Source organism: Triticum aestivum, chromosome 2B (assembly GCF_018294505.1).
Source record: "Triticum aestivum cultivar Chinese Spring chromosome 2B, IWGSC CS RefSeq v2.1, whole genome shotgun sequence".
Lineage (NCBI taxonomy): Eukaryota > Viridiplantae > Streptophyta > Magnoliopsida > Poales > Poaceae > Triticum > Triticum aestivum.
Window position 1 is genome coordinate 343,991,117 of NC_057798.1, and position 8,959 is coordinate 344,000,075.

At 43.6% G+C, this 8,959-nt stretch overlaps 1 long non-coding RNA gene across 1 annotated transcript; it reads right to left on the bottom strand.

Moving 5' to 3' along the window:
* Positions 1–2,389: 2,389 nt before the first annotated feature.
* Positions 2,390–5,744, bottom strand: LOC123041231 (uncharacterized). Its single transcript, XR_006418431.1, has 4 exons — positions 5,334–5,744; positions 4,122–4,165; positions 3,852–3,995; positions 2,390–2,847 (listed from the first exon to the last, which is right to left on the bottom strand). It is a non-coding gene; the product is annotated as an uncharacterized lncRNA (long non-coding RNA).
* Between the last annotated feature and the right edge of the window lie 3,215 nt (positions 5,745–8,959).

The following is an 8,959-nucleotide window of genomic DNA, read 5'->3' on the forward strand; positions in this document are numbered from 1 at the left end:
TTTCCTGTTTAACAACAATAAAATATGTTTTAGGGCAGAACAGTACCAATTTCAATATATGGACATGAGGATTTTCTGGAATTGTTGTTTGATGTTTCCGGCCTCATTTAAATTGCCTAAAAAGTGTAGTTTAATTATGCTTCACCTCTTGCCATGTTTAACAACATTTAATATTGCTTGGTAGCTTAAACGAGATTAAACTAAGTATGTCAATGTGGTGTTTTGTCAATATGCAACTCATTGCATATTGAGCTCCACTTAACTTGTAGTAATGTTTGTTGCACTTTGCCATGCCATGCCTCATTTAAACCGGACATGCATCATACTTGTTTGTGCATCATGCCATGTTTATGCTTGTGCATTTACCATGTTGTTTGTTTCTTTCCGGTGTTGCTTCTTAGTTCCAGTAATGTTGCGATTGTGAGGATTCGTTCGACTACTCCCGTTCGTCTTCTTCATGGACTCGTTCTTCTTCCTAGCGGGATTTCAGGAAAGATGACCGCTACCCTGGATCTCACTACTATCATTGCTATGCTAGTTGCTTTGTTCTATTGCTATACTGCGCTACCTATCACTTGCTCTTCAAGCCTCCCAAATTGCCATGTCAGCCTCTAACCTTTTCACCCTTCCTAGCAAACTATTGCTTGGCTATGTTATCGCTTTTGCTCAGCCCCTCTTATAGCGTTGTTAGTTGCAGGTGAAGTTGAAGATTGCTCCATGGTGGACAGGATTATGTTGGGATATCACAATATCTCTTATATTATTAATGCATCTATATACTTGGTAAAGGGTGGAAGACTCGGCCTTATGCCTGGTGTTTTGTTCCACTCTTGCCGCCCTAGTTTCCGTCATACCGGTGTTATGTTCTCGGATTTTGCGTTCCTTACGCGGTTGGGTGATTTATGGGACCCCCTTGACAGTTCACTTTGAATAAAACTCCTCCAGCAAGGCCCAACCTTGGTTTTACCATTTACCTCACCTAGCCCTTTTTCCCTTGGGTTTCTGGAGCCCGAGGGTCATCTTTATTTACCCCCCCGGGCCAGTGCTCCTCCGAGTGTTGGTCCAAACTAGAGCCACTTGCAGCGCCACCTCGGGGAAACTTGAGGGATGGTTTTAGTTGTACGTAGTGTTGATCCGGTGTGCCATGAGAACGAGATATGTGCAGCTCCTATCGGGATTTGTCGGCACATCGGGCGGTCTTGCTGGTCTTGTTTTACCATTGTCGTAATGTCTTCTAAACCGGGATTCCGAGTCTGATCGGGTCTTCCTGGGAGAAGGTATATCCTTCGTTGATCGCGAGAGCTTATCATGGGCTAAGTTGGGACACCCCTGCAGGGTATTATATTTCGAAAGCCGTGCCCGCGGTTATGGGCAGATGGGAATTTGTTAATGTCCGGTTGTAGATAACTTGACACCTGATTCAAATTAAAACGCATCAACCGCGTGTGTAGCCGTGATGGTCTCTTTTTGGCGGAGTCCGGGAAGTGAACACGGTTTTGGGTTATGATTGACGTAAGTAGGAGTTCAGGATCACTTCTTGATCATTACTAGCTTCACGACCGTTCTGCTTGCTCTCTTCTCGCTCTTATTTGCGTATGTTAGCCACCATATATGCTTAGTCGCTACTGCAACCTCACCACTTTACCCCTTCCTTTCCGATTAAGCTTTGCTAGTCTTGATACCCATGGTAATGGGATTGCTGAGTCCTCGTGGCTCACAGATTACTACAACAACAGTTGCAGGTACATGTTATGTGATGTTCATGACGCGAGAGCGATGCTTGCTTGTATTCAGTTCTTCTTCTGCTTCATCTTCGATCAGGGGATAGGTTCCAGGTCGGTAGCCTGGGCTAGCAGGGTGGTTGTCATTTGAGTTTCTGTTTGTGTTTCATCCATAGTCGGATGATGCTCTTATGTATTGTGATGTTGTATTCATGTGGTATTGTATGCCTTTTGTATGTATCCCCATCTATTATGTAATGTTGATGTAATGATATCCACCTTGCAAAAGCGTTTCAATATGCGATTCTATCCTTGGTGGGATCTTCGAGTCTCTTTAGGACAGTATCGCATATTGGGCGTGACACAAGGGGACAAAACTGGAACATTCAAGTGAAAGTAATGAGAATGTGGGATTCAGTGAATCCTACGACCAATGAGCTTATTGGCCTAGATATGATACTGATGGATGAGCATGCCTGTTTTCTAATATATTAACTTCAAATTTTTCTGTCAGATGAAGCAAGTTATTAACCATATTTGATTTTTTGACAGGATGAAACAATCCATGCTACTATTTGGAAGAATCTTATAGACACTTTTAGATCAAAGATCAATGAAAAATCTATTTATGCATTCAGAAATTTTAAGTTCGTGGAATCCAAAAAATATAGGCCTGTGAGCAATGAAATTAAAATATATTTTGCACACAATACAAAGGAAAAGGAAATAAAAGGATCTTTGGAAGTTTTCCCGGACTATTGCTTCGAGTTTGCTACCATGGATACACTAGAAGGAAGGGCAGAAAAAGATACACAATGCTCAGGTATGTTTATAGTCGTAATTACAACCTCCAAATAATTTATATTTCTAACTACTATATCACTAATCTCCAAATATACTGATGTTATTGGACTACTAACTCAAATGAAGCCAGTGGAGACAAGAATAACAAAAAAGAACCCACAACCTTCGCGAGATTGAAATCCTAATGCCAGAGTAAGTGCATATGCATATGCATGTCTGAAATTAAACTAAACCTCCCCCATGTGGTCAGCATCATAACAATCGAAGCATGCTGGCGGATATTCCATTTGATCTACACCATCGTGATCCACCAGTTGAGAGACTGTCATTCCACATTGAAATGAGCAACAATTATTTTTCCGGACTCAACTGACATTGAGAAGATAGTAAGAAGACCAGGATCCACAAGTACTAAGTTCACAGAGTGGATGGAGGCAAACAAAATATACAAGGTGGGAAAAGAATTAACCTATGCAGAATTCCCATCAAAATTTGTATGGAAAAGCGAAAGCAAAACTTGGGAGGAGCGGAAAAGGGGCTTTGCAATTGGAAGAATCTACTATGCACACCCTGCAAGTGGTGACCAGTATTATATGTGAATGCTTCTAAACACCAAGAAAGGATGCACATCATTTGAGGATATTAGAACAATTAATGGAGTTGTTCACCCAACATACAAATTAGCATGCCAACCGCTTGGATTTCTTGATGACGATAGTGAATGGATTGAATGCATCAATGAAGCATCAAGCTAGGGATCAGGGACACAATTACGACAACTATTTACCACAATTTTATGCCATTGTGAGGTGACCAGCCCAAAGATGTTGTGGTATTCAACAAGGGAGGCACTGTCTGAAGATATCCAGTACAAAAGAAGAACCATCCTAAACTTTCCTACGCTAAAGCTCACTGATTCACAGAAAAAAACATATGCTCTTATCGAGATAGAGTAACTAATGAGGCAAGCAGGAAAGACACTAAAGGACTATCCAAACATAGAACTACCAAATGCTACAGAACTTCAAAAACTTGGGAACATAATGATAAACGAAGAACTTAGCTATGACATGGAGGCACTAAAGAGTGAGAACCAAACAATAATACACAATCTTAACCACGACCACAATCTTAAAGACATAATTTTACATAAAGGAGAAGACCCCAAAGAAGAGATAGTCAAAAGAATGTACCCAAACTTGCAACAAAACTATCATGATCGTGAATTTCTTGGAAGAAAGAGCAATATTGTGCCCAAGGAATGAAAAAGTTGAGAAGATAAATGACTAAATAATGAGCCAAATACAAGGTGAAGATGTGACATACCTAAGCTTGGACACTACATGCAAGGCAACAATGAAGTACAACACAATGGATAATATGTTTCCAACGGAGTTCCTTAACAACATGATCTTCCCAGGAATTCCAAACCATCAGCTAAAACTGAAGGTAGGTTTGCTGGTGATGCCCCTACGAAACATCAATCAAGTGGCAGGTTTATACAATGGCACAAGAATGACTATCGCACAACTGGAAACAGGTACATTGAGGCACAAATAATCACACGAACACACGTCGGTGACAAGGTATACATACCTAAAATCATTATGTCACCAAGCGACTCAAAATGGCCGTTCGTGCTGAAAAGAAGGCAATATCCTCTATCAGTTTGTTTTGCAGTGACAATAAATAAAAGCCAAGGTCAATCCCTAAACAAGGCGGGCCTATATTTTCCTAAGCAAGTCTTCTGCCCTGGGCAACTATATGTGGCATTATCAAGAGTCACAAAGAGAGAAGGATTAAAGGTGTTGATCGACGACACGGAGCGCCCAAGCGAAGATAGCGCAAAGAATATAGTATACAAAGAGATCTTCTAATTTTTTTGTTATTCACACAAATGCATACGAGGGCCAAATCACCATGATTAAAAATTACAACGTATGGTTCAAAAGCATGACGTCCATGTCTTACATATATGGCCCGAAATACTGTATAAAAAAGTATGTTATACATTGGATTTCTTATTATTTCGTAAGCAGGAAATAAGAACATGAAAATGCATATTATTATTGCCATACGCTGCTTTCATGCTTAGAGATGTTAACAAGTGTTTACATGTAGCTTACTTTCTACATGGGCAAAAGTTTAAAAGTCTTATTGCAAATTTGGAATAATAACCACTCCGACAAACATGATTATCAGAAATCTTATTAGATGACAAGATTCCATAAGCAAGATAAGAAACCATATCTGTAACTAATTCACACACCTTGCATTTGTGTGTGCACCATATAACATTGTGTATGATTGTATGTTCACCATATAGCACTGCCTCTATGTGGTAATTAAGACACAAGAAGCTGACAAGAAAACTAGCCGCACCTAAATAACTAAACTACAAAAATTAAACTACAGCTAACCGCATGCATGTGTCACATTAAGCTGATGCTTTTGCTACATAGCTCAGTAAAAGTGCAGGTAAACCACCTTCTTCTACTGAAAATTAATAATTAGATGCAAGGGTCTATTGTTAGGTTCAGTTAAGACTTAATTCAAGCAGATCCACATGTTTGCTTCACTGCAGAATGCAGAGAACAAGTATAGCTCCACTTCTAAACACATAAAGTTGTGGTATGAATTATGATTTCACACAAAAAGTTCTTTATCAATGGAAAGATAAAATCTTATTCTAATTTCTAGATCATTCAAGTTCACAAAGCCTTATATGGTTGCAATAAAACTGACATTTGGTAGAAGTCCGGACAGCAGGAGGGCAATAACTAAAAGCCACTTGCAGAAAATACTCACATCTTGCTGATATTTTTTCCTCCGCAAGCTCCCTCAATACCTCCGCAGCCCCAACATCCAAAGCCTCCAGCTACAACAAGTTTGAGCAGCGTAGCCCACGTTCTCCCTGGACATCTCCATGACCGCGTTGCCAGACTCGACGAGGTCGCCGAGATCCACACACTCACCCTGCCACATGTGCCACCATCAAGGAAGAAAAATTAGGAGAAAAGAAGCGACATGTGGATCTGGGATAGCATGAGGATTAGTATCCTGATGAGGCACAGCGACGTCGTCCTTCGCTGGTGGCAAATAGGAAGAAATGACGGATGTGCAGGAGGAGCCTGGTGGGGATCGTAGGGGGGGAAGGAGAGTGAGTTCTATGTTTTTTAGAATCGAGAGAGAGTTCTATGTAGATGACCGGGACTGGGGACTACGGGCAGTTTTACTTACATTTTTTTATACGTAGTGGTAATCATCTTCACTCTAATGAGCTCGCACAAAAGTATGTGAGTGCCTAAAGTACGTTGGGAATCATAAATGATACATCGGCTGTGCAAGATTGGGTATGTTTTTTTACTTCTCCGTATCAAATACAAAGATCTCCTCACCTACAAGGCTTCAAAAGATATAACTGAATTGTTTCTGTACCCCAGACAAAGTTCTATGTACTCCAAAGATGGCATTCTTCTCGATTCTGCATGGACTATTTCTCTCTCCCTGTGCACTAGTGTCGGTGTAAAATCCGGCACACCTTGGGGTAGGGGGTCCCGAGCAGTGGATCTCAGATCAGTGGTAATAGGAACAAGGGAGACGATGTTTGCCCAGGCTTGGGCCCTCTTGATGGAGGTAACACCCTACATCCTGCTCTTGTTTATATTGATGGGATGTATCAGGTACAAGCTTGATCTACCTCGAGATCGTAAGTTGTGTTCTGACTCTAGGGCTAGGTGAATATAATTGTGATTCGGTCCCCTCTACAAGCTAAACCCCTTGGCTTATATACACACCAGGTAGGGTATGTAGGGTTACATGGTCGATATCCAGGGGATCGCATGGAGACGACAGGAGATGTCTTAGAGTATACATCAAGTCTTTGACAGAGACAGTCTTGACCACACCTAAGCACGCAGCCTCTCGAGTCTACCTTGAATAGAAGGAGGGTCCACTAGCCCATTCGAGGACTATGGGCTGGCTGGGTTAGTACCCCTATCTCTAGGACACCGTCAGTAGCCCCTGAACTAGTCTTCGACTTCGAGGGCAATATTCTGTAACTTTGGTTCCGTAGTCTTGGCTCGACATGCGAGGTCCTTCTTAATTCATTCTTCAGCTCGGCTTTTAGGTCTTCGGTCTTGTAGACAATTTTACTCGAGGCCCGATCCCACCACACACTTGGCGCCACACCCCTGACCTCGATCACCGTGCATTTTTGGGAAATCGAGTCACTTTATGTTGAGACGTCGAAGCATCAGCCTTTTTCCCTCTTATTTATAACCACATAATCTAGGGTTAGATCAGAGTGCATCTCGACCCCGTCCTCACCAATCTTCGCTTGCTTTTCTCCTCTACTCCCAGGTCCAACCCCGAGAGTCTGAACAATGACGAGCGACACGGGTTCCTCAAGGCGACCTCATGGTCCTGTAAAGGGTGACTAGGGGAGCTTGATGTAGGGCGGAACCCTAGGGGGCAATCTTTCACGTTTGGAGAGGATCCTACGGGGAAACACGAAGAACGCGCGGAAGAACATGAGGGAAATCACGGGGAGAACGAGAGAAACACTCAACCGACAAGAGATCAATCACACAAGGTCTAGATCATCGAAGCACGAGTAACACGAGATCCAAAGTCAACAAAGGAAGATACAAGAGTAACCATTCTTCTCCGTGAGGAGGTCTTGATTGTCTTCTCCGAAGGGAGGCCTTGAATCCGAATGGATCTTCTCCGAAGAGGCACGGTCCCTCACGTGGAGTAGATCCGGTACGGATGAGCAAAGCTCTATCTCAAATGAGCTAACCCTTTGCTAACCCTAGAAAGGACGAGGGGAAGGTCTATTTATAGTCTAAGCCTTCGAAGGGGTAAAAGAGGGGCGAAACGAGTACATGGGCCTCGGCCCGGATACGTTGCACACAGGCAGGGCGGTAGTACCGCTTGTAGAGCTTCAGCGCTAGTACCGCTTTGACGGGGCGGTACTGCCGCTCTGGAGCCATTCGATCACATGAGTTTGTCGGGTTCAGCGGAAGGAGGGTGGATGTAGAGCGGTAGTGCCGCTTGGGGGTTCAGCGACAGTACTGCTTGGCATGGGCGGTAGTACCGCTTGTTCCAGGCTGGGAAGCTTCTCCTCTTGCTCTCGACGTCCATCTTGTACCGTAGCTTCTTCTAGGTTGGTTCCTTGGTACCTAAGCACACAAAGCATCTCCGTTTGAGGTAGTAGCCATGTCTCAGGTGGGTCAGAGGGAAGTTCAAAAAGGAAAGAGTTAACCTCGGATTGAATAGCACGTGCTCGAGCTCTTGTCATGGGTCCACTTGGAGCTTGTGTAGTTGAAGTAGTGTCCATGGGGATGATCGAAGGATGCTCCACATCATCTCCCCTCCATTGGGAAAGATCCGACCTCGGATCGAAATCCTCATCACCATGGTACGGGGAGAGATCTTGGATGTTGAAGATGTCGCTCATGAAGTATTTGTCGTGTGGGAGGTCGATCTTGTAAGCATTGTTGTTGTAGCGTGCTAGCACCTTGAATGGCCCATCGGCACGAGGTAGAAGTTTGGACTTGTGTTCATTGGGGAAGCGGTCCTTGCAAAGGTGTAGCCACACGAGATCGCCAATGTTGAAGATCATGGGTTTCTTGTTGACGTTGAGCTTGGTCGCTAGTCGTTGTACTTGGCGCTCGATGGTGTGCCTTGTATCTTCGTGCATCTTCTTGAAGTAGCTTGCCCATGCACTTGCATCCATGTTGGTGTGTTCTTGTAGAGGAACAGGTAGGATGTCCAATGGGGACAACGGGTTGAAGCCATAGATGACCTCGAAGGGGGACTTGCCGGTAGTCGAATGTCTTGCAGGTTGTAGGCGTACTCAGCGATGGGTAGACACGCCTCCCACTCCTTGATGTTCTTCTTGATCTACACGCGAAGTAGAGTGGAGAGCGTACGGTTCGTCACCTCCGTTTGGTCGTCGGTTTGAGGATGGTATGCGGATGAGAACAAGAGCTTGATTCCGAGCTTGGCGCATAGCGTCTTCCAAAAGTAGCTCAAGAACTTGACGTCGCGGTCGGAGACGATTGTCTTTGGTACTCCATGGAGTCTCAAGATTTCCCTACAAAATAGATTTGCAACGTGTGAAGCATCATCTATCTTGTTGCAAGGGATGAAATGTGCCATCTTAGAAAATTGGTCCACAACAACAAACACGGAATCCTTTCCATTTTGAGTTCTAAGCAAACCAAGGACAAAATCGATGCTAATGTCTTCCCAAGGTTGATAAGGAATAGGAAGAGGCATGTAAAGACCATGGGATTGAGCTTTAGACTTAGCTTTGCGACATGTAGAGCATCAATTGGTGAAGCATGAGACGCCGCGGAACATCTTGGGCCAAAAGTAGTTCTTGGAGAGCGTGGCAAATGTCTTGTCGCGTCCAAATGTCCCATGAG